Source organism: Heteronotia binoei, chromosome 7 (genome assembly GCF_032191835.1).
Source record: "Heteronotia binoei isolate CCM8104 ecotype False Entrance Well chromosome 7, APGP_CSIRO_Hbin_v1, whole genome shotgun sequence".
NCBI lineage: Eukaryota > Metazoa > Chordata > Lepidosauria > Squamata > Gekkonidae > Heteronotia > Heteronotia binoei.
In genome coordinates this window covers 11,700,889-11,725,278 of record NC_083229.1, presented here as the reverse complement: position 1 = coordinate 11,725,278, position 24,390 = coordinate 11,700,889, and the positions used below count along the sequence as shown (strand labels likewise).

General features: G+C 44.7%; 1 protein-coding gene across 1 annotated transcript in view; it reads right to left on the bottom strand.

Moving 5' to 3' along the window:
* Window positions 1-24,390, bottom strand: part of TRAPPC9 (trafficking protein particle complex subunit 9) — a 567,308-nt gene that overhangs the window by 355,903 nt on the left and 187,015 nt on the right.

Here is a 24,390-nt window from a genome sequence, read left to right as displayed (position 1 = left end):
TCTGATTTGGCCCTCATTAACAAATGAGTTTGACGCCTCTGGCCTAGACCCTAATGCCGGGGGGGGGGGGCATAACTCCCACACCGACCTCCCCTTACAATCATGAGCATTATGACATCACTTCCAAGGAAAACCTGGAAGTGATATTGCCAGCTCTAGGAATTGCCATCACTGCAAGGAATTGCTAGCTCTAGGAATTGGCCTTGTGACCCGCCCTTAGCCTGCCTGCTTGGGGGGCAGGACGAGCTAGATGCCAAATGCAATAATCAAATAATAAATAATCATCATACTCAAAACACTGTCCCCACACATGCCCCCCACAACCCCCTCCAATGCACTGAATACCAAGGTAGGTCTGGCAACCCTACTTCTGGGTCAAAGAACACATTTTCATCATAACACTAAAGTATCAGTAAAACTGCACCCATCTGACATGTTTGCATCAATAAACAGAGTTGAGCACGAAGGAAGCTTCTTCCCTGTATATTGATTGAATTTATTATTTCAATTTATATACCACCCCTCCTCCACAAAATGGGGTCTCAGAGTGGTTCACAGCAGTATAAAAACAGAAGTAATAAATATTGTTAAAAATAGTATAAAATTCAAAGTATAAAAAGCAAACAATTTACAACTGATAGTGGTGGATGTGGCATTAAGCCCCCAAAGTACACTTACGTGGGAAAGGCTTGACAGAAAAGCTCAGACTTACAGGGCTTGTGGGTGCTAGGGAGGTCCTGCAGAGCCTGGACCTCGTCTCAGAGGGCTTTCCACCAGGACAGGACTACAACTGAAAAAGTCCTCGCTCTGGTGGACCCTGAATGCCTGAGCCAAGGGTCCATCACTACCAGCAGGCTACAAGATGATGACTGCAGTTGCCAAGGCTGGCTTTAAAGGGAAAGGTAGTCCCTCCGCTATGACAGTCCTGGGCCATTTAGGGATTTAAAGATCAAAACCAGCACCTTGAATTTGACCTGGAAACCAATAGGCAGCCAATGTAGATTCTTCAAGACAGGCTGCATATGTGAAGACCAAGGTGTTCTGGTCAGAAGCCTAACCGCTGCATTTTGAACAACCTGAAGTTTCCGAAGAGCTTTCAATGGCAGCTCTGCATAGAGCAAATTGCAATCAACTATTCTGGAGGCAATTGTGGCATGAATCACTATGGCCAGGTTAAAGACCGCCTGGGTTAGACTTTAAAAAGCCCACCTTGTAGCTAGGGATACTTGCTTGAACAAGGTAAGAGAGGCGTCCAGTCAGCCAGAGTCCACTAATGAGAGCTGGACCCCATCCAAAGCTGGCAGCTGTAATCCCTGCACAGGCCCAGTCTTACCCAGCCACATTACTTCAGTCTTGGATGGATTATGTTTCAACCGGCTGTGCATCAATCATTCAATTGCATCAACTCCCAGGCACTGTGTCAAAGAAGAGAGAGCTGCTTCTGGTTGTTTAACTAACAGAAGGCACAGTCAGGTGTCATCAGCATACTGATAGCAACTGACCTCAAACCTCCAGAAGAGTTCCTCCAGAAAGTTCATGTAGCTGTTAAACAGCATCAGGGACAGGACCAATCCCTGGGTACCCCACAGACCAAGGGCTGCCAGAAGACTCCCTTCCCCAGAAGAACACCCTTTGACTGTGTCCCTGGAAAAACGAGGCAAACCAAGATAAGGAAGGCTATGCCACAAATCCCAGAGGAGGCAAAACAGTAGGCCAAAATGAAGTGGTCCACCATATCAAATGCTGCAGATAGATCCAGCAAGATCAGGTGGTGAACCGCCTCAATCCAACTGCAGCTGGAGATCATCCAGAAGAGTTACAAGAGCTATCTCTGTCCCAAAGCCAGACTGGAATGAATTGAGTGCGGGAGCCTCATTCAAAAAGACCTGAAGCTGTTCTGCAATTGCTCAATCACCTTTCTCAGGAATGGCAAATCTGACACTGGGTGGTAATTGGCTAGTTCTTTTTTATCTAAGGAAGGCTTTTTCAACAATGGTCTGACTTGTACGATTTGATAATTGTAAAAGTTAAAAAAAATGTTAATATAAAAAACGGTCTAACTATAGCCTCCTGTAAAGGAACTAGGGAAGCAACCCTGAGAGACAAAAATTAATGGTCTCTCTCAGTATATATTATATATGTGTGGGGGGAGGAGGTTAAAAATACAGGAAATAGTTTCAGGCTTTTCACTTTAAGAACATAAACATATTAAATTTTTATTAGCTTTTGCCCAGACACAGCAAATAATACAATACATAGTGAGCATACATTTACAAAACCTAAATTTTAATGAGTCAGGATTATAAATAATATATACCATATCTCACCTAAATCCAGTGAGATAGAGCAGCCTATAAACAACTCATTCATAGAAAGTGTGTGAATCCAAATCCAGTATCTCCATTTGCTTTAACTTTATTCCAGTTCTTAATAAAGGAGGACCAAGCTTTAAGAATTTTATACTGCAATTGTCTGTCTCCTTCCCAAGATTTCTTATGCATAGACATTTTCCCCATTAACACTGAATATCATGCTTTCCTTAACTATTTATCTACCTTGAGTGCTTCCCCCCCCCCCTTCCGTGCTTGCACAATTAACACTCAGGCAGAAGATAAAAAAGTACCTATCAAATAAATCTTATTAACTGGAACTCTTTTTGGCGTAATACTCAAAAGTGCTGTACCAGGATCCAGTTGCAATTTTATATGAGTAATTTCTCATGCTAATTTAAATAATTTGTTCCAAAAGACCTTCGGCATTGCCACCAAATGCGACTAAAAGACCCCCATGAACCTTTTAACATCCCCAACATAAATTTATTGCAGAGGGTGTTATTTTCCTTAATCTACTGGGCATCAGATACCTGTGATACATAAATAAAGGAATATTCTCCCATACTGCAGCATTCACTGGAATTGTTTATATCCTTATGTAGATTATATATGAAATATGAAGCTGCCTTATACTGAATCAGACCCTTGCCCCATCAAAGTCAGTATTGTCTACTCAGACTGGCAGCAGCTCTCCAGGGTCTCAAGCTGAGGTTTTTCACACCTTTTTAGTTGGAGATGCCAGGGATTGTACCTGGGACCTTATGCTTACCAAGCAGATGCTCTACCACTAAGCCCCCATCCAGAGCCAGTTTGGTGTAGTGGTTAAGTGTGTGGACTCTTATCTGGGAGAACCGGGTATGATTCCCCACTCCTCCATTTGCACCTGCTGAAATGGCCTTGGGTCAGTCATAGCTCTGGCAGAGGTTATCTTTGAAAGGGCAGCTGCTGGGAAAGTCCTCTCAGCTCCACCCACCTCACAGGGTATCTGTTGTGGGGGAGGAAGGTAAAGGAGATTGTGAGCTGCTCTGAGACTCTGAGTGGAGGGCGAAATATAAATCCAATGTCTTCTTCTTCATCCCTCCAGGAAAGATTAATGCTCTTAACAGATTCAATTTGACAGCACATAACAGACGCACACCTCTAATAATCTTTCCTGTAATTTTGCATAGTTTTTCCCATGTATAATAAATCTGTTTCCCCCACCCTGTGCAAAAAGGGCTTTAACACACATAAGCAAAACATCAGCTCAAGTGACATAGTAATAACATTCAGTTAGAAATTGAGTTGTGTGTGGAAAGGGGGCCATCAACAGTTAATTAAATTGAACTCCTCTATACAGATAACTGATCATTATATGGCCGCTTTATTAAAATTAGTGTGGATCTTTTAATTCTCCAGTGGCTTCAAAATATAATAAAGTGCCACTGAAGAATGGAATTACTCAGACAGCCCACAGGAAAAAAAATTGCCAATCATCATCCAATCTAGTTTCATAAAAAGGATAGCATTAACACAAGAGCTATTTGGTGAGGGAAAGGGGTGATAACTCCCCATTCATTTAAAAAAAACAACCCTGCACTTAGAGCTTAATTATTTATTTAAAATAATCTTCCCGAAAGATACATTTAGCCAAAACGCTGATGCTTCCGAGATTCTTTGTAATTAGTATGTATACTAAAAGGTTTTTGATAAGGACTCTTCATTCCTAAAAGCGTACTTGGAAAGAAGTCTCAGTTCAAGAAGACTTAATTCCTTGCAAGAGTGCCTAGATTGTCACCTGAGAGCAATCCTAAACAAGCCATATTCAGGATCCTTCTCAGGTCTATTCAGTGGGTCTTACTCCCAGATAAGTGTCCTTGGGATTGTATTGAAGAACTAAACTGAAAACCTATTGTTAGTGCAGTTGAGAAGATGACAGTGGGTTAGTAATATATGTTAAGTGGATACTTTATGTTAAGAATCTGGTCCTCATCTCAAGAAGTTCCTTAGTTTTTATAGAGGAAAACTTAAGGAAAGAGGTGTTTCTGACTCTGCTGGCATAGACCGTAGCCCTTTTGATCATGGTTGCAAGGGTTTTCAAGAATCTACAAATGAATATCTGCAGGCAGGAAAATAAAACAATGGACAAAATCTCTCTGCTCTGTGTTAATAATAAATTATATAAATGCTTTTAATTGGCATATTTTGCCACATTGGGTTATTCACAGAATATTTTGGAAAGGTGGAGGGGGGTCAGGTATAGGACTAAGAGCCCTGGGAGGAAGAGAGAAAGAAAGATGGCAAGTATTCAAGTGCAAGTTCCAAATACCAGAATACCTGTCCAGAGACCCCAGTGCTCAGAGCAGGTTACTTTTTTAAAAAAAAAAAACATTTTTAATTGTTTAATCAGAAAAAAACCCCAATACAAATACCCCAAAATACAAACACAAAATATATGTTTACAAGATTCTGCATGGGATAGAGAAGGTAGAGAAAGAAGTCCTTTTCTCCCTTTCTCACAATACAAGAACTCGTGGGGATTCAATGAAATTGCTGAGCAGTAGGGTTAGAACGGATAAAAGGAGGTACTTCTTCACCCAAAGGGTGATTAACACATGGAATTCACTGCCACAGGAGGTGGCAGCAGCTACAAGCATAGCCAGTTTCAAGAGGGGATTGGATAAACATATGGAGCAGAGGTCCATCAGTGGCTATTAGCCACAGAGTATTGATGGAAGGAACTGTCTGTCTGGGACAGTGATGCTCTGTATTCTTGGTGCTTGGGGGGTAGCAGTGGGAGGGCTTCTAGTGTCCTGGCCTCACTGATGGACCTCCTGATGGCACCTGGGGTTTTTTGTCCACTGCGTGACACAGAATGTTGCACTGGATGAGCCATTGGCCTGATCCAACATGGCTTCTCTTATGTGAGAAGAAAACATATACAAAAGGTATACATTGCTCTCTCCCTGTTATCATTATCTAGGCAATTTGAATGAAACAGGAAATCAATGCCCTCTCCCCCAACATCATAATGATGCTCCCTCTCAATGCTCCCTACACTACAGATAACTTCCTGGAATTAAATATATACTTTTATCCACATACCCATATATCAACACACAGAAAGGCACATTACTTTTTTGCATATCACCCCCTCTCAGTTGATACCGGGCAATTCTTTCAGCGTTTTCACTACCTAATGACTAAAATTTTGCTTCTCCCTCTCTCAACAAGATGCATGGATATTAAGCCGTGTGGTGTAGTGATTAGTGCTGGACTAGGATCTGGGAGACTCCAGTTCAATCCCCATGCTGCCATGAGCACGCATGAACAAATGAAGCTGCCTTATACTGAATCAGACCCTTGGTCTATTAAAGTCACCACTGTCTACTCAGACTGGCAGCAGCTTTCTAGGGTCCCAGGCAGAGATCTTTCACATCATCTACTACCTGATCTTTTTAACTGGAGATGACAGGGATTGAACCTGGGACCTTCTGCATGCCAAGCAGATTTTCTGCCAGTCAGCTGCAGCCCCTCATCTGATGGGTGACCTTATGCTAATCACATACTGTCAGCCTTACCTACTGTACAGAGTTGATTTGAGAATAAAATGGAGGAGGAGCAGGAGAAAGAGACTGAATTGATACCCCACCTTTCACTCAGTCTCAGAGCAGTTTATAATCTCCTTTCTCTTCCTCTCCCCACAACGGACACCCTGTGAGGTAGGTGGAGCTGAGAGAACTTTCAGAACACTTCTTAGAGAACTGTGGCTGATCCATGGTCACCCAGAAACTGCACATGGAGGAGGAGTGGGGAATCAAACCCAGTTCTTCTGTGCATGAAACCACTACATGAAACTGGCTCTCTTATTATGTAAGCCACTGTGAATCCCCATTGAGGAGAAAAGAGGTGAATAAATGAAGTAAATAAAACAGGGTCGCGCTTACCTGTAACCACTATTCATCGAGTGGCCTTCTGTGCAAGCACACAAGGGACTGCATATCTGCAGGCCAGCCAGAGAAGAGCTTCCAAGCTTTTCTGAAGAGGTTTCTAGGCTCTGCAGTGCTTCCCCCCTCCCTTCTGGCTATAGAGGTTCTTTTTCCTGCTTGAAGGATCATGTGACAGAGGCAGGGCAAGCACTCCTTCCCTCAGTTTCCTTTGCTGCTTTGATGAAGCCCATGTGTGTTTGGCAGCCCTCAGCAGGGAAAAGATGGAGGGATGTCTGCCAGCACAGAAGGCCATTTGACAAACAACAGTTGCAGGTAAGTGCAACCCCATTTTCATCATTGTGGCTTCTGTGCCATATAGGAGAATAGCAAATTCACCCACAATTAAAGGAAGTTTTGGGCTGATCAATGAAAAATCACTCATAGCACAGCTTTTTGCACTGCAGCTTCACTTCTGGAGTCCACATTACAATCAAACAGTTGCTTGATGAAGGTAGGAGGGAGCAGACTAAATTGCTGCCTTGGAGATGTTCTTCAGTTCGAGTTTGGCATGGAATGCTGCTGAAGATGCCTGAGCCCTTATTGAGTGAGCTTTCAGGGGCATTAGACAAGAGACCTTAGCTTTGCAGTAAGATGTTCAGATCACAATTGGGAATTATGCAGTCCCACGTGTGCCTGCACAGAAGCCAGGAAGATGAAATATCAGACATCTGCTTGGTTGTCTGCAATATATGCTTGGAACCTGAATACCATGGGTATCAAAAAGGTCAATTAGAGAGCTCTACAAATTGGTGGCATGGACCAGCTTTGCTGTGTAATTTCTACAGTCTCATGGGTGGAAAGAAAAATCTTCTTCACTGAAGAACACGCTAAAGATAATTGTGATGGAATCGGTAAATTACAAGTGCATTTTTCATGATGCCTTTCACAATTAAGACTAGCTTCAATTAAGAACAAGATCAAAATCTATCAGAAGGGTTGATAGGCAATAGAAAAGTCTGCTGCTTATTAAAACCTGCCTCACACTAAAATCCATTTACGTTTTTGCTGATGCACCTATACTTTATAGCCCCTAAGCACCTGCCATCTAAGAAGGTAGTGTTTAATAAGATAAGGTGCTGCTTTATCGTTCCAATAATTCAGCCTTAAGCAGTCACCGCTCCTGGTTTAAACGGCATGCAAAGGAGAGATTACGTACACTTGGTATCAGATTAATTTTGAATTGATTTACTTTTGCATATTATCCTCAGTGCAATACTGTAGTTCAGAATTTGCCTAGTTTTCTTCTGTTGTATTTCACAAATCTATACAAATATGCGAACTGGGCAATCATAGATAGGGCTGTGAACTTCCAGGTGTGACCTGGAAACCTCCTGGAATTATAGCTGATCATCAGTTCCCCGGGGGGGGGGGGGGATGACTGCTCTGGATTCCATCACATTATACTTTGATGAGCTCATTCCCCTTTTCAAACTCTGACCTCCCCAGGGTCTACCCCCCAGATCTCTAGGAACTTCCCAACCTGGAATTGGCAACCCTATTTCAAATCTTAGGTTAGAAACAAAGTTTAATTTTTATACCGGGTGTCTCTTGAGTATTACCAGATGTCTCATCCTACTGACTGAATTGACGTGTGAAGGAATGACCTTACAAGCTATTCACACAGAGACTCTTGGGAAGGACTGGATTTTTCAAGCAAGGTCTAACCAGCATTGTGCGCAATACACTACTGCTCAAACTCAAATCTGAAACTCTCTTTGAGAGAATAGCTAGATTCAAGTCCAGTAGCAAACTTAAAAACCAAGATTTGGGGGGGTCTGAGCTCTCAAGAGTCAGAGCTCCTTTGTTGGGTATCTGATGAAAAGAGCTTTGAGTTCCAAACACTGCTATCCAAAAATCTTGTTGATCTGTAATGTGCACACAAGAAGTGCGACCCTATGAATTCATGACTTTCAAAACATTTTATTATCAGCAGCCTTGCTCAGGTCTTGCAAACTGAGGACTGTGGCTTCCACCCATAGATGCCACTGATCCAAGATCTCTGGTGCTTTTAAATAGTCCTTTAGGAGTGAATTGATTTTTATTCTGTTTTTATTTTATCTGGGCTAAGAAAAAGGGGCTCCTTGATCATGGGGTGTATGTGATTAATGTTTTTTAAGCAGGAAGGAATCTCCCCCCCCCCCCCCGTTAACACCCCGTAAATATCACTTGCCTCATCAGACTGTGGCTTCCTTTTAAAGGTTCTACAGGACTCAAATACAGTGACTCTACAAACTTTTACTACAGATCAACATGGCTATCCTCTGCAGCTCTGAGAGAATATCCCAAATGGACATCAAGGCTTATAAAATGCCTTGCTGTTAATACTGTTTGCCCCATTAATTAAATACCAGGGATGGCATATCAGAAGGGTCTATCAAGCTAGGATCCAGTGATCTAGCAGAACAGGTTCTGTTTTCCAGAGATGGAAAGTTTTCAGTTAACACAGTGTCATGATGAACAAGCAGAAATTTCAATAAACCAAGAGCTGCGTGCACTCAGATCTGCATAACACTGCTCTGATGCACACTCGTCTCCTAGGAGGAAGTTCACTTCTATGCTGAAGCAGAAAAAGACACCCGTGAAGGCCAGAACTTTTGCTGACACAGGCTGCAGACGGCCAAGCGGTGATGCCAACGGAGCAACAGCTCCCTGGCAGAATATAAATATGGACAAGTTGGAATTCCATTCTGCATTCCTCAGCTCTTTATTCAGAGGATGTCACTCCACAAACCCCTGTTGTCAGCAATGCCCCCTGTTCCCTGCTCGTCTGTTGCTGTGGCTTGATTTAAACATGATGCCTGTGAAGCAACATGACTAACCCAAGAGACTTTGCATAGGTCTAGTGCAATGTTCCTTCCTAAGCTGCAGCGTCTTGTGAGCAAAAATTCTACTTTGTGAGTTACTGGTATTAAAGTCGTGAGCTACTGGCATTGAAATGGTGAGCTACTGCATAAATTATCATGCTCTGGGGCCATTTTTCATGAGCTAAGACAAAAATGTTTGAGCTGGAAGCTAAAAATCTGTGAGCTAGCTCACACTAACTCAGCTTAGAGGGAACACTGGTCCAGTGTCTTAGAATCATAGAGATGGAAGGGACCTCCAGGGTCATCTAGTCCATCTAGTGGGGAACCTTTTTTTCTGCCAAGGGCCATATAGATATTTATAACATCATTCGCGGGCTATAAAAATTATCAACTTAAAAAACAGTGCTCCGCAAAGGGAAAATGATTCAGGCCAGCAAAATTAATGCAAATAATTGTTTTTCTATTTGAAGTCATGTGGGGAGAGCCTAATCTGACACACACACACACACACACGCAGCGCGCAACCCTAGGCAAATGCATAGATCCAGGACTTTTTTTGTAGAAAAAGCCCAGCAGGAAGTCAGTAGCATATTAGACTACATCCCCTAATATTAGCATATTAGGTCACACCATCTGGGATAATTGAGTGCAAACTGAACTGTGACAGTAACTTTTCCAGGCCCTGCAGCACTTCTGGGCGGCCAGCCAGGCCCCAGGGAGGCTGCCAAACAGCACATCTGGGTCCTGTGATCCCTGCCTGGCCCTGGGGAGGCCGCTGCACAGCGTGGCTGGGCCCCACAATCCTCGCTGGCCAGCTAGGCCCCAGGGAGGCTGCCACATGGCTCGGTTCAGTCCAGCAATCCCTGAGGGCCACACCAAGTAACCTCGAGGGCCACATACGGCCCTCAGGACAGAGGTTCCCCACCCCTGATCTAGTCCAACCCCCTGCACAATGTAGGAAACTAACAAACACCTCCCCCTACATTCATAGGATCCTCATTGCTGTCAGATGGCCATCTAGCCTCTGTTGAAAAACCTTCAAGGAAGGAGAGCCCACCACCTCCTGAGGAAGCCTGTTCCAGTGAGGAACCGCTCTGATGGTCAGGAAGTTCTTCCTAAGATTGAGCCAGAAACTCTTTTGATTTAATTTCAACCCACTGGTTCTGGTTCTACCTTCTGGGGCCACAGAAAACAATTCCACACCATCCTCTATATGACAGCCTTTCAAGTCCTTGAAGATGGTGATCATATCACCTCTCAGCTACCTCCTCTCCAGGCTAAAGATGCCCAGCTCGTTCAACCTTTCTTCATAGGACTTGGTCTCCAGACCTCTCCCTCACCATTTCCGTTGCTCTCTTCTTGTATAAGCTGAGAGGCTCAAGGTGCTTAGGTAGCACGTCAGGAGCCTGCACCTGGGCTGAGCGTGGAGAGGGAAAGGTTACTAATGGTAAGGAAATGAGTGCCAGTCTGTGATAGATACATAATCCATCATGCCTAAAAAGGGAGACCCTTCTGAGTTTGGCAATGGGAGCATCTTCAAGCAGGTGCAGGACCTGTCCTGCTGAAAGCAGACGTATTTGCTTAGCCAAACTACAATGCTTAGAGAAAGAAGTCGGTTTATATTTAGTAGATGTGACAGCACATATATATCCTGAGTGGGCAGAGAAGCACAATGAAGAGAGACTATTTCCATCAAGGGAAGGCACCTTGCAAATTAGCCTGTTGATGGCAAGTAATAGTTGCGAAATTTGGTGGCCTTCTGTAGTGGAGATGCTTCTTAAAAAAAATCTAGACATGGTGAGCTACTTTGTGCTCTGACCTGGATAGCTCAGGCTAGCTCAGTCTTCTCTGATCTCAGAAGTTAAGCAAGATTCGTAGTGGCAGGGAAGACCGCTAAGGAAGCCAAGGGTTGCTAAGCACAGGCGGCCAATGGCAAACTACCTCTGTTCGTCTCTTGTCTTGAAAACTGCCTCTGTTCGTCTCTTGTCTTGAAAACTACCTCTGTTCGTCTCTTGTCTTGAAAACTACCTCTGTTCGTCTCTTGTCTTGAAAACTACCTCTGTTCGTCTCTTGTCTTGAAAACTGCCTCTGTTCGTCTCTTGTCTTGAAAACTACCTCTGTTCGTCTCTTGTCTTGAAAACTACCTCTGTTCGTCTCTTGTCTTGAAAACTACCTCTGTTCGTCTCTTGTCTTGAAAACTACCTCTGTTCGTCTCTTGTCTTGAAAACTACCTCTGTTCGTCTCTTGTCTTGAAAACTACCTCTGTTCGTCTCTTGTCTTGAAAACTACCTCTGTTCGTCTCTTGTCTTGAAAACTACCTCTGTTCGTCTCTTGTCTTGAAAACTACCTCTGTTCGTATCTTGTCTTGAAAACTACCTCTGTTCGTCTCTTGTCTTGAAAACTACCTCTGTTCGTCTCTTGTCTTGAAAATTACCTCTGTTCGTCTCTTGTCTTGAAAACCCTACCAGGTTATCGTAAGTCAGCTGCGATTTGATAGCAAACAACAACAAAAAAGTTCTTTTTTTCTTAGCCCAGATAAAAAAACAACAAAAATTTTTGCATCAAGTGGAGAAAAGCAGGCTGAAAGCCCCGTAAACAAACCCTCATCACTAGTCACAATGGCTGCTTTGTGCATGTTGAACAAGATGTGGAATCCATGTAAACCCACACAGGTAAATAATTTTGCCTCGTCAGTATCATGTTAAAATCAGGCTACTGTCTGCTTTCGCGAAGGCTGACTCCCTAATCAAGACCCGCAGCAGAATCCTCTAACCCAGGGGCGTTGAACTCATTTGTTATGAGGGCCGGATCTGATACAAATGAGACCTTGTTGGGCCAGGCCATGTGTGTCATAAAATGTAATCCCAGGTAGTGGATATGTAAACTTTATAAAGGACACAGAAAAACACAATTTAAAAAAAACTTACAACATGCTTTAAAAGATTAGCACTCTTACAATATTTTGCTTAACAATTTCTGATAACTGGCACCTCTTGCTCTGAATTATTGCATCAAAATCTGGAGACAATGCCTGTGCTGTAGCCATCTTGAGTAGGCTGTTCAAGTGTTCTTCAGGTGTGTACCTGTACGTTGCAAGCCTACTTTTGATTTATTGACATTCATTACAGAAATCTCATGGTCAATGCTTTCAGCCTAAGACCCAGGTGAAAAAGTGAAATGGCTGGGCATTGCAAGCTTTTGTAAATATGTTGCTTCATGTGCTGGTCAACCAATGGAGAAAATAGAGCCTTTGCTCTGTAGTTCCTGTGTGCCTGAGCGAGCCTGGCAAAGCAAGCTGTGATGCAGAAAGAAGCAAGAGTGAGAAGGAAGCAGATGACAGTTGCTTATGGGCCTGATAGGAGCCCTCAGGGGGACTTATCTGGCCCATGGGCCACACATTTAACACCCCTGCTCTAACCACCCCAGCACAGGAATCATCACCAGCACTTTCCCTAAATAGTTGGGCACACGGACATAGCCAGTCCAAACTAGTTGGGCACACGGACATAGCCAGTCCAAACTTGGACAGTCCAGTCCAAGTGCTGAACCATCACACTGCTGACTCTGCTAAAGATGAACAGCCAAGAGATTTCCAAGTTAAAAAAAAACATTATTTATTATTGTTCCAGTGTTCAACAGAGAACATGCCATTCCAAAGGAGAACCAACACATACAAATCGGCGCTAGTTTAAAATAGCTCATGCCACGGGATCTCAGTCCAGAGTCACACTGCATCTGCCTATCGCTGACTGAAAGCAAGATTATGGCAGCCTTTACCAGGGATTTTTCTCAAGCTTTAAAGAATACAGCGACACAATGCAAACTTTAAGAGACTGAAAATGGAAAGTTTAATTCCAGATCTCTGAAGTTAGTAAGCAAACACAGAGAGAGAGAGTTTAAGACAAGGCTCTGAGGCAAAAAGGGGTCCAGAACAATTAGAACCTTCCCCTATGAATGGATTCACAGGAGAAACAGACATCAGAAATTAAACCTACAAGGGTCATTGGAGGTTGATTGAAATGTATGAATTATTGAAGGAATTAGGGCTTTGTAAACTTAGACAAAAGTTTTGGCCAAGGGAATCACCTGAGCAGCCTTCCCTCCAAGAAAAGAACAAATATTAGGGAACAATGGCCTTACTGCAAAATAAATCAAGCAATACAGCAAGTTGCTTGAAGACCTTTTTGGAATAAATGCCCCCCGAGGCAGCCCTGCTTTCTGTGTCTACAGTAATCCAATTTGAGGAAGTTTTATTTGTATTTGGGGGGGTGGGGAGGTTGGGGGTGTGCTTTTATTTGAAATGCGGCTCTGTGGTTTCCCACAGAAGTCCACTGGGCTACTCTGTCATCTGGTTTAGCAATTTTAAAAGACCAAAGGGTTGAATCGGTTCTGAAACCGGTCGCTGCTTTCATCTCTTTGTAATTGTTTCTGAGGTTTTCATTTTGGTTTACTTTATTTTACATGCTTATTCTTGGTGAGGTATAGAAGATATAGAAAACAGGTAATAGAAAACAAGACTTGGAAGGGATCTCCAGGGTCATCTAATCCAACCCTCTCCACAATGCAGGAAATTCACAAATACCTCCCCCCAAATTCACAGGATCCGCATTGCTATCAAATGGCCATCTAGCCTCTGTTTAAAAAACCTCCAAAGGAGAACCCACCACCTCCCAAGGAAGCCTGTTCCACAGAGAAGTTCTTCCTAATGTTTAGCCAAAGTAAATCAGACAGTGAAAGACAGCCAATACACAAAGCTATTTGTGTAAAAAAAACCAAACCCAGCATTAGCAGAACAGATCTACAAAATCCAACCCATTATTGTTCGCATACTGTTTTTGCGTTATTTATTTGCATTATTTATAGTCTGCTTTTCTCACTTGGACTCAAGATGGACAACACAGAACAAGTCAATATAATAAACAGGATGAGACACTCAATAAACAGGATGCCATTATAAGGATTGTAGAACCAACCAGAAGCCTAAAAACAACTGAAGCAAGGGATAAGTATTAACATGATGCTATTACAAAAATCACATTCAAGAATCTTGGTTCCAGCCAGCTGTATGCAGTAGTATGGACCATAGCCTCTATTAATTTTTCCAAGCGACTTTACTTTTTTTTTGGTATTTATATGTGTGAGTGTGTGCATGAGTATGTGCATGCACCTGGAAGTCATGGTGACCTCTGGTGACTGACACCTCAGGGAAATTGCTGAATAAAGCTTGACCCCACCTCCCGACTGCTGGTATTCCAAGGAGGTCTCCCACCCAAGTACTTGCCAGAATCAACCCTGCTTAGCTTCCAAGAACTGACGAGATCAGGCATTCCTGGGCTATCCAGGTCAGGGTGAATGTTTTGAAGTAACTTTGTGAATTATCCAGTACAGTGTAATTCTATTGCACTGACCTGGATAGCCCAAGCTAGCCTAATCTTGTCAGGTCTCAAAAGCGCTAAGCAGACTCAGCCCTGATTAGTACTTGGATGAGAGACCACCAAGGAATTCCAGTGTTGCTAGGCTGAGGCAGGCAATGGCCAACCACCTCTGAACATCTCTTGCCTTGACAACCCTATAGCAGGGTCCCCAATCCCCGGTCTGTGGATTGGTACCGGTCCAAGGCCTGTTAGCAACTGGGCTGCGGAGTGAGGCAAAAACCTTCACCTACTCCTCATTTAAAGACAACCTCCATGGGAGGGCAGGGACGGGGTGTGGGCATGGGGACAGCCTGGGGCAGCAAAAACTCCAGCACCCCCACTGGTCCATGGAAAAATTGGCTTCCACAAAACAAATCTCTGGTGCCAAAAAGGTTGGGGGCCACTGCCCTATAGGATCACCATAAGTCCTCTGAAACTTGATGGCACTTTCCATCCCCAACTCCATTGCCTGTGTAGAAAGAGGATCCATCCCATTATTGCTTTCATGCTATTTGGTGCTATTTCATGTCCGGCGGTATAACCGGATGGGCAGGCTGGGCTCACCAACCTCGTCAGCCAAGAGAAGGAAAACTCTAACATCAAACCCGGGCAGATAGAGCTCGTTAATGTAACACCTACCACCTGGAGGACTCGCTGCCGGCGTCCCGGCTTACTGGGCCATGGCAGATGACCCCAAGGTGAAAGGGTGGAGCCAGTACTGCGCACACTGTGCCTCACCTAAAAATTCCTCTGTGCAGGCCTGAAGGGCATATCCACATCCACAACCCACAACACACCAAGTCCTGCAGCGATGGGCAAGGGGCGAAACGGCAGGTGGAAGATGCCACTGGAAGCCGCAGTCCCGATCCTGCATGTAGGCGGTTCAGGGTATTGGTCGCCTGATGCTGACCCGGAGACGAAAGCATCTTTCGGCAGCACCCTGAATGACCAAGCAGCCTTATCTAGGGACAGCACTGCTTGCTCCACACGGAGAGGGGCCTAGAAAAGGTGGCCTAAACAAAGCTCGTCTCCCCCACCCCAGTTGGCTAGCCGCGGTCAACGGGCATCCTTACTTGCGGTCAAAAAATAACAACAAAGAAAAGGCATGCACCTGCCTCACAAAGTGTGCAAAGACTTAAGCTTGCGTGTTGGAACATCAGAACCATGCTTGACGCAGTAGACAGTGGTCGCCCTGAACGACGCTCTGCTCTAGTTGCCCACGAACTTCTCAGGTTGAATATTGACATAGCAGCTCTCAGTGAGGTCCGTTTCCCTGAGGAAGGTAGTCTTCAAGAATATGGTGCTGGCTATACCCTCTACTGGTCGGGTAAGTCAAAGGCTGAGAGCCGCCTTTCTGGCGTTGGCTTCATGGTCAGGAACTCCATTGCCTCCAAACTCAAAAACCTGCCAACAGGTCACTCAGATCGCATCATGTCCATGCGCCTCCCACTTCAAAACAAGCAGCATGCAACACTCTTCAGTGTGTATGCCCCAACTCTTCAAGCAGATCCTGCAGAAAAGAACAAGTTCTATGCTGATCTACGCAACCTCGTACGGAAGACCCCTACAGAGGACAAGGTGATCATCCTTGGCGACTTCAATGCCAGAGTAGGTAAAGACTCGGAAGCCTGGAAAGGAGTACTTGGCAAACACGGCATTGGCAACTGCAATGATAACGGGCGCCTCCTGCTAGAATTCTGCATGGAGCACCAGCTCACCATCACCAACACTATCTTTCAGCAGAAGAACAGCCTGAAGACAACCTGGATGCACCCACGGTCCAAGCACTGGCACCTTATTGACTACATTCTGGTGCGCCAGAGAGACCTTCGAGATGTCTTACACACCCGAGTAATGCCCAGTGCGGAATGTCATACGGATCATCGTCTTGTACGCTGCAATCTCCGTCTTCACTTTAAACCCACACCCAGGAGAGGAGGTATCCCTCGGAGGAAGTTTCAGGTTGGCAGCCTTCAGTCAGCCGAAGTTAAAGCTGCCTTCCAGGCAAAACTCCAGTCAAGAATTGAGGACCCCAGTTGCCCCACAAACCCTTCTCCAGAAGCACTCTGGGAACACCTAAAAACTACCATCCTGTTGACCTCTGAAGAAGTCCTCGGGTTCTCCACAAGGAAAAACAAGGACTGGTTTGACGAGAACAATCAAGAGATCCAAGAATTACTAGCGAAAAAGAGATCTGCCTACCAAGCACATCTTGCTCAGCCCTCCTGTCCCGGGAAAAAAGCAATCTTTCGCGCTGCATGTAGCAACCTCCAGCGCAAGCTTCGAGACATTCAGAACAAGTGGTGGACCAAGCTTGCAAAGAGAACCCAGCTGTGTGCAGACACTGGTGATTTAAGAGGGTTCTACGAAGCCCTGAAGGCAGTATATGGCCCATCATATCAGGCTCAGAGTCCCTTGCGTAGTGCAGACGGCCAAGTGCTCCTCACAGACAAGGCATCCATACTGAACCGGTGGTCGGAGTATTTTCAGGCTCTCTTCAGTGCCAACCGCGTAGTTCAAGATTCAGCAATCCACCTCACCCCACTTCAACCAGTGAAAACAGAGTTGGATGAGATCCCCACCCTAGAAGAGACTGTTAAAGCCATCAAGCAACTGAAAAGTGGCAAGGCAGCGGGAGTTGATGGAATCCCACCAGAGATCTGGAAGCATGGGGGCACAGTACTACATAGCACACTTCACAAAGTACTTGTCACCTGCTGGGAACAAGGCAAACTACCACAGGACTTTCGCGATGCAATCATCATCACTCTATACAAGAACAAAGGAGAAAAGTCAGACTGCTCCAACTACCGGGGGATAACCCTGCTCTCCATCGCAGGCAAAATCCTTGCCAGAATACTTCTGAACAGACTGGGGCCCACCATTGCAGAAGAACTCCTCCCAGAGAGTCAGTGCGGCTTCAGAGCTAACAGCAGCACCACCGACATGGTATTTGTTCTCAGGCAGCTCCAAGAGAAATGCAGGGAACAGAACAAGGGTCTATATGTGACTTTTGTCGACCTTACCAAAGCTTTCGATACCGTTAGCAGGAAAGGCCTGTGGCAAATCTTGGAACGTTTAGGATGTCCCCCGAGATTCCTCAGCATGATCATCCAGCTACATGAAGACCAGCGAGGCCAAGTCAGACACTGCAACGACCTCTCGGAGCCCTTCCCAATAGGCACAGGTGTAAAGCAAGGCTGCGTTCTCGCGCCATCTCTCTTTACGATCTTCTTTAGCATGATGCTTCAAAGAGCCGCAGTAGATCTACATGGGGCTGCCCTTATACCGAACACGGAGGCTTCAGGTAGTCCAGAACGCGGCGGCCAGGCTGCTGGAGGGACTACCACGGTGGGAACCTGCGCGGCCTGGGCTGCGGGATCTGCATTGGCTGCCGGTTGTGTACCGTGTTCGCTATAAAGTGCTGGTTATTACCTTTAAAGCCCTATATGGCCGAGGACCTGCCTACCTAAGGGACCGCCTCTCCCCATATGTGCCCCAGAGAGCACTGAGATCTAGCTCTCAGAACTTACTAACAATCTCTGGGCCAAGAGATGCTAGGTTGAAGGCTACTAGGGAGCAGGCCTTCTCAGTGATGGCCCCTCGTTGGTGGAACCACCTTCCAGAGATGGTGCGAGCCCTGAGGGACCTGAACCAATTCCGCAGGGCTTGCAAAACATTTCTTTTCCGGCTTGCCTTCGAGATGGAACCCGATTAATCTGACGTATGCACATCTAGCCATCTTATGGATATTATGATCACAGTATTTTAGCACCCATTTTATCTATTTTATCTATTTTAAATTAATTTATTATACAACTGATATATTAAAATTGTTTACATTGTTTTATATGAATCATGGGATTTCCATGTCTGTTAGCCGCCCTGAGCCCGCTTCGGCGGGGGAGGGCGGGATATAAAAATAAAGTTGTTGTTGTTGTTATTATTATTATTATTATTATTATTATTATTATTGTTATTATTATTATTATTATTATTATTATTATTATTATTATCTAGATGATGACGATGGTGTCTACATCCGCTATCGCACTGATGGCAGTCTGTTCAACCTGAGGCGACTAAAGGCTCACTCCAAGACAATGGAAAAACTCATCCGAGAGCTACTGTTTGCTGATGATGCTGCACTCGTCTCCCACTCGGTATCAGCTCTGCAGCATATGACGTCCTGCTTTGCAGAGGCTGCCAAGCTATTCAGCCTAGAAGTTAGTCTGAAGAAGACAGAAGTTCTCCACCAGCCTGCACCCCAGGAAGATTATCACCCTCCCTGCATCACTGTGGGTGAATCAGTACTGAAGACAGTCCAGCAGTTCAGCTACCTGGGGTGCATCATCTCCTCAGATGCCAAGATTGACAAGGAGATCGACAACAGGCTGGCAAAGGCAAACCGTGCATTTGGCCGACTGCACAAAAGAGTATGGAGCAACAAGCATCTGAAAAAAGGCACAAAGATCAATGTTTACAAAGCGGTTGTGTTGACAACCCTCATCTACGGCTCCGAATCGTGGGTTTTATACCTGCGACTCCTTGAGCGCTTTCATCAGCGCTGCCTTCGCACCATCCTCAACATCCACTGGAGTGACTTTGTGACCAACACTGAAGTCCTAAAGAGGGCGGAGGTTACAAGCATCGAAGCACTGCTGTTGAAGACGCAGCTGCGCTGGGCAGGGCATATTTCTAGGATGGAAAACCACCACCTTCCCAAGATTGCTCTGTATGGCGAATTTTCCACTGGCCATCGAAACAGAGGGGCACCAAAGAAGAGGTACAAGGACTCCTTGAAGAAATCCCTTGGCACCTGTCGCATCAACCATCACCAGTGGTCTGACCTAGCCTCAGATCGCAAAGCATGGAGGCACACCATCCACCAGGCTGTCTCTTCCTTTGAGAACGAACGCATAGCTGGTCTTGAGGACAAAAGGAGATTGAGGAAGAATCGCACTGCTACAGCACCAAACCCAAATCAGACTTTTCCCTGCAGCCACTGTGGCCGGATCTGCCTGTCACGCATTGGTCTTGTCAGCCACCAGCGAGCCTGCAGCAGACGTGGACTACTGCACCCTTCTTAAATCTTCGTTCGCGAAGTCAAGCCGAGAGAGATTTGGTGCTCTGAGGGAAAGCAGTTTACATTCAAGAGTAAATAAATCATGCAATAAAGGTAAAGGTAGTCCCCTATGCAAGCACTAGTCGTTTCCAACTCTGGGGTGATGTTGCTTTCACAACGTTTTCACAGCAGACTTTTTAAAGGGTAGCTTGCCATTGCTTTCTCAGTTGGGTGTAGTGGTTAAGAGTGCGGACTCATATCTGGGAGAACCGGGTTGGTTCCCCACTCCTCCACTTGCAGCTGCTGGAATGGCCTTGGGTCAGCCATAGCCATAGCTCTCACAGAGGTTGTCCTTGAAAGGGCAGCTTCTGGGAGAGCTCTCTTAGCCCCACCCACTTCACAAAGTGTTTGTTGTGGGGGACAAAGGTAAAGGAGATTGTGAGCCACTCTGAGATTCAGAGTGGAGGGCGGAATATAAATCCAGTGTCTTCATCTTGTTCTTCTTCTTCCCCAGTCATCTACACTTTCCCCCCAGCAAGCTGGGTACTCATTTGACCGACCTCGGAAGGATGGAAGTCGGAGTCAACCTTGAGCCGGTTACCTGAACCCAGCTTCTGCCAGGATCGAACTCAGGTTATGAGCAGAGTCTGGACTGCAATAATGCAGCTTACCACTCTGCACAATGGGGCTCTAAATCATGCAATATTGAAGGGGAAAAAATGTCTTCTGTGCACCTTGGATGGAAGTGGAAAGTACACCTCAAATAGAATCAGGTCTGTATCAGAGGGGAAAGTTTGACCACAAACAGTCAGCGAACCTCAATGCTCCCAAGAAAGTATAATGGTATCTTTATTATTTGCTTCATCCTGAAAACTCACATAGAGTATGTGCATTTCAGTTTATCTGCTCAGAGAAGATTAAAGGCCTGAGTTTAATTCTGTTGAAGTATGGACTTGTGTTTCATTCCAAGTCAGGAGGGAAACCGAAAAGGCGAAAGATTTCTGCCATGTTCTCTGGCTCTACTTATGTTGTCCCAAAAGATTTGGGGTGGGAGATAACTTTTCCTTACCAAGGGAGTGAAGAAAGTATTTGATTACCAGAATTCCAGTGCTATAGGCTGAAATCGATCCATGAGAAAAAGCACAAAAAGTGCATCTTATTTACCTTTACAGCGTTCCCTTGGCACCGCATTTCATTAAAAAGCTAAGCTCCCTGGAAAATGTGACTCTCCATTCGGAGGTTTCCATGCCACAAAGATGCATTCTATTATTAGAGTTGTAATGTTACGGATTAGCCTTCTTGAAGCTGATTGACAACTCCTAAGTGTGGCATACTGGGAGGGGGGGGGGGGGGTTAGAATGAGATCACTCTCCTATAACTTTTGCCACTGCTGACATTAACAGGATCCTTGTCTCAGTAACAGACAGAGTAAGAGTTCATATTCCCCATTCTATCATTGTCTTTTAAAAACTTTTCTTCTATGCCCTTCTTTCCCTTCTCTCCTCCTAGCTCACCACCCCGCCCCCCAATCCTCTGCCACTAGGCTTTATAGCATTAGGGCCAGCGTCAATGCACCTTAAGGTGTGGCAGCTGTCAGTGGTCAGGGCTTCTAGGAGGGCCCATCACATGATGTGCTGACATCACCCAGAAGTGACATCATCATATTAGTGATGTCAGGGGTGACACTCTGGGAGGGGTTGCAAACACAGAAGAAGACAGAAACAGGATACAGGATGACCTTGACAGGCTGGAAAACTGGGCTAAAACCAATAAAATGAATTTTAACAGGGATAAATGTAAAGTTCTGCATTTAGGTAGGAAAAATCCAATGCATGGTTATAGAATGGGGAGACTTGTCTTAGCAGTAATATGTGCGAAAAGGATCTAGGGGTCCTAGTGGATCATACGCTGAGCATGAGTCAACAGTGTGATGTGTTGGCTAAAAAGGCAAATGCAATTTTGGACTGTATCAACAGAAGTATAGTGTCCAGATCACGTGATGCGATGGTATCGCTTTACTCTGCTCTGGTAAGACCTCACCTGGAGTATTGTGTTCAGTTTTGGGCACCACATTTTAAGAAGGATATAGATAAGCTGGAATGGGTCCAGAGGAGGGCTACGAAGATGGTGAGGGGTCTGGAGATCAAGTCCTATGAGGAAAGGTTGCAGGAGCTGGGGATGTTTAGCCTGGAGAGGCAGCAGCTGAGAGGTGATATGATCACCATCTTCAATTACTTGAAGGGCTGTCATATAGAGGATGGTGTGGAATTGTTTTCTGTGGCTTCAGAAGGTAGGACCAGAACCAATGGGTTAAAATCAAATCAAAAGAATTTCCGGCTCAACATTAGGAAGAACTTCCTGACCGTTAGAGCGATTCCTCAGTGGAACAAGCTTCCTAAGGTGGTGGGCTCTCCTTCCTTGGGGGTTTTTAAAAGGAGGCTAGATAGCCATTTGACAGCAATGAAGATCCTGTGAATTTAGGAGGAGGTGTTTGTGAGTTTCCTGCATTGTGCAGGGGGTTGGACTAGATGACCCTGGAGATCCCTTCCAACTCTATGATTCTCTGATTCTAGGATTCTCAGGTCAATACAAAGGTTTGTTCACATTTTAAGACTGAAAAGTGGAAAGGGTAGGATGACCTCTGCTATATATTCTTGAAATCTGTGCATTAGTCATCAGAGTTAAAGCTCTAGACCTCTCTAGTTCTGAAATCAGTGCTGTGTTGGGAAAGGATTAAAAGAAGGAATCCCAAAGGAATGCAAAGCTGATGACTCAGAGGGTGCACTATTGTTATGGAAATGTGTGTTGTGGGTCCCTCTTTCTTTGCAGGCAGCCAAAGCCGGGGTCATCTGAGTTTAAGAAGCAGCACTGAACAAAACATGAATGCAGAGAAATTCAGTTAACCAATTCCCATGAATTATGTTTCTTGGGCAAGCCTACCGAGTAATTCAGTTCACAGGCCCAAATTGATTTCTAAAGATAAAGACTGAATAAAGGTAGCTTTTCAAAATATTCATATGGCCTCTGCAAAGGTAGACGAGATCAATCGAGATGAGTAGCCCTGTTTGTAGCAGTAGAAAAGAGCAAGAGTCCAGCAGTACCTTAAACGCTAACAAAATTTGTAGCAGGGTATGAACTTTCATGAGTCACTACTCACCAAAAATTATCATAACTAAAGGATCTTAAAATGATAATATTGATCCTGTTTGCAGTTATGCAAATGATATATAATTTAAAAAGAAAATATACTCTCTAGTTAAAAGATTATTTCTCCTCTTTTTGTCTTTAGAAGGTGAATAGCGAAACAACTTAAGGAAGGGGCAGGGAGCACCCTGATAATTAAATTAGCCTCAGAGTGTCTCAAATGATCTGTGAATTGAATTCTAAAGTTGTTAATTAGCTTCATTTTTTCCTCTTGTCGTCTACAAAGAGCATAAACCTGTGCAAATATTTAAAGGCATTTTAAAGCTGAAGATAAGTATTAATTGAATTTTAAGAAATTAAATTTACTCAGTTATATTTGTACTATGAGTTCTCATTCTATTAAGTGCAAGTTTTGGACAAAGTTATGTGAACAAGTGAAGTAATTTCCCCCAAACTAAATATTACAAATAAATGCAGAGTAAACAGTACTCCATTCAGTGTACCATCAAGTGCAAATGGCTCTGATGCTGTAATATCAAAGGGATTATCGAGGGAGTATATGGATGTGGCCCTCATTTACGAGCCAGCCCTAGAAAAGAGCAAGAGTCCAGTAGCACCTTAAAGACTAACAAAATTTGTGGCAGGGGATGAACTTTCATGAGTCATTGAAGATGTGAACAGTGACTCACAAAAGCTCATCCCCTGCCAAAAATTTTGCTAATCTTTTAAAATGCTACTGCACTCTTGCCTTTTACTACTGCTATGAACAGACACAGCTACCCATTTTGAAGCCAACCACAATTCTTGTCGCTTCCATCCCTTCCCTAATTCCTATGGAGCTCAGAAAATAGGTTAGGTAAGGGGTGTAAAACATGCAGCCCAGGGGCTGAATCAGGCCCCCGAAGGGCTCTTATCAGGCCCTCAAGCACCTGGCTGTCATCTGCTTCCTTCTCCCTCTCTCTTGCTTCCTTCTGCTTGCTTTGCCAGGCTTGCTCAATCGCACTGGAGCTACAGAGCAAAACCTCTATTTTCTCTGTTGGCTGACTGCTGCTTTGGGGAGGAAGGGGGGGGGGAAGAGCTTGATTTGCCAGGGTCTCTCAGTCCCACAGCAGAGCTACTGAGCCAAGCCCCTCTTCCTTCTACCGGCTGAGACTCCTCCCCCCTCCTGGTGCCTTGGAGAAGGAAGGAAAGAGCCAGAGCTTCCTTGGCCCAGTTCCCTGGATCCCATTGAAAAGATACAAAGAAAGCACCTTTAAGACCAACAAGTGCTAATGGTTTAAGCTGGGCCTTGTACACACATGGCCCAACCCCATATGGCCTGGCCCAACAAGGTCTCATTTATGTCCGATCTGGCCCTCATAACAAACGAACATGACATCCCTGGGTTAGGTTCTTTTTTCATCTCCTGACCCACACGAAAGGCCCATCTAAGTTCCTGCAGTACAAATAAGAATTTTTTGGGTGGGGAGGGCGGCAGATCTTGCTCACCAGGGAGTCAGGACTGCTTAACCTGGCAAGGTGAGCTGCAGGGAGATTCTTCAAGATACCGACAGATTAATCTGGATATCAACTGATGTGGATCTATGGAGAAAATTATTCAATTCATATATTTAAATTATCTCAAATGCAATTACAGGTCTGAAATGTAAATGATTTCAGCCA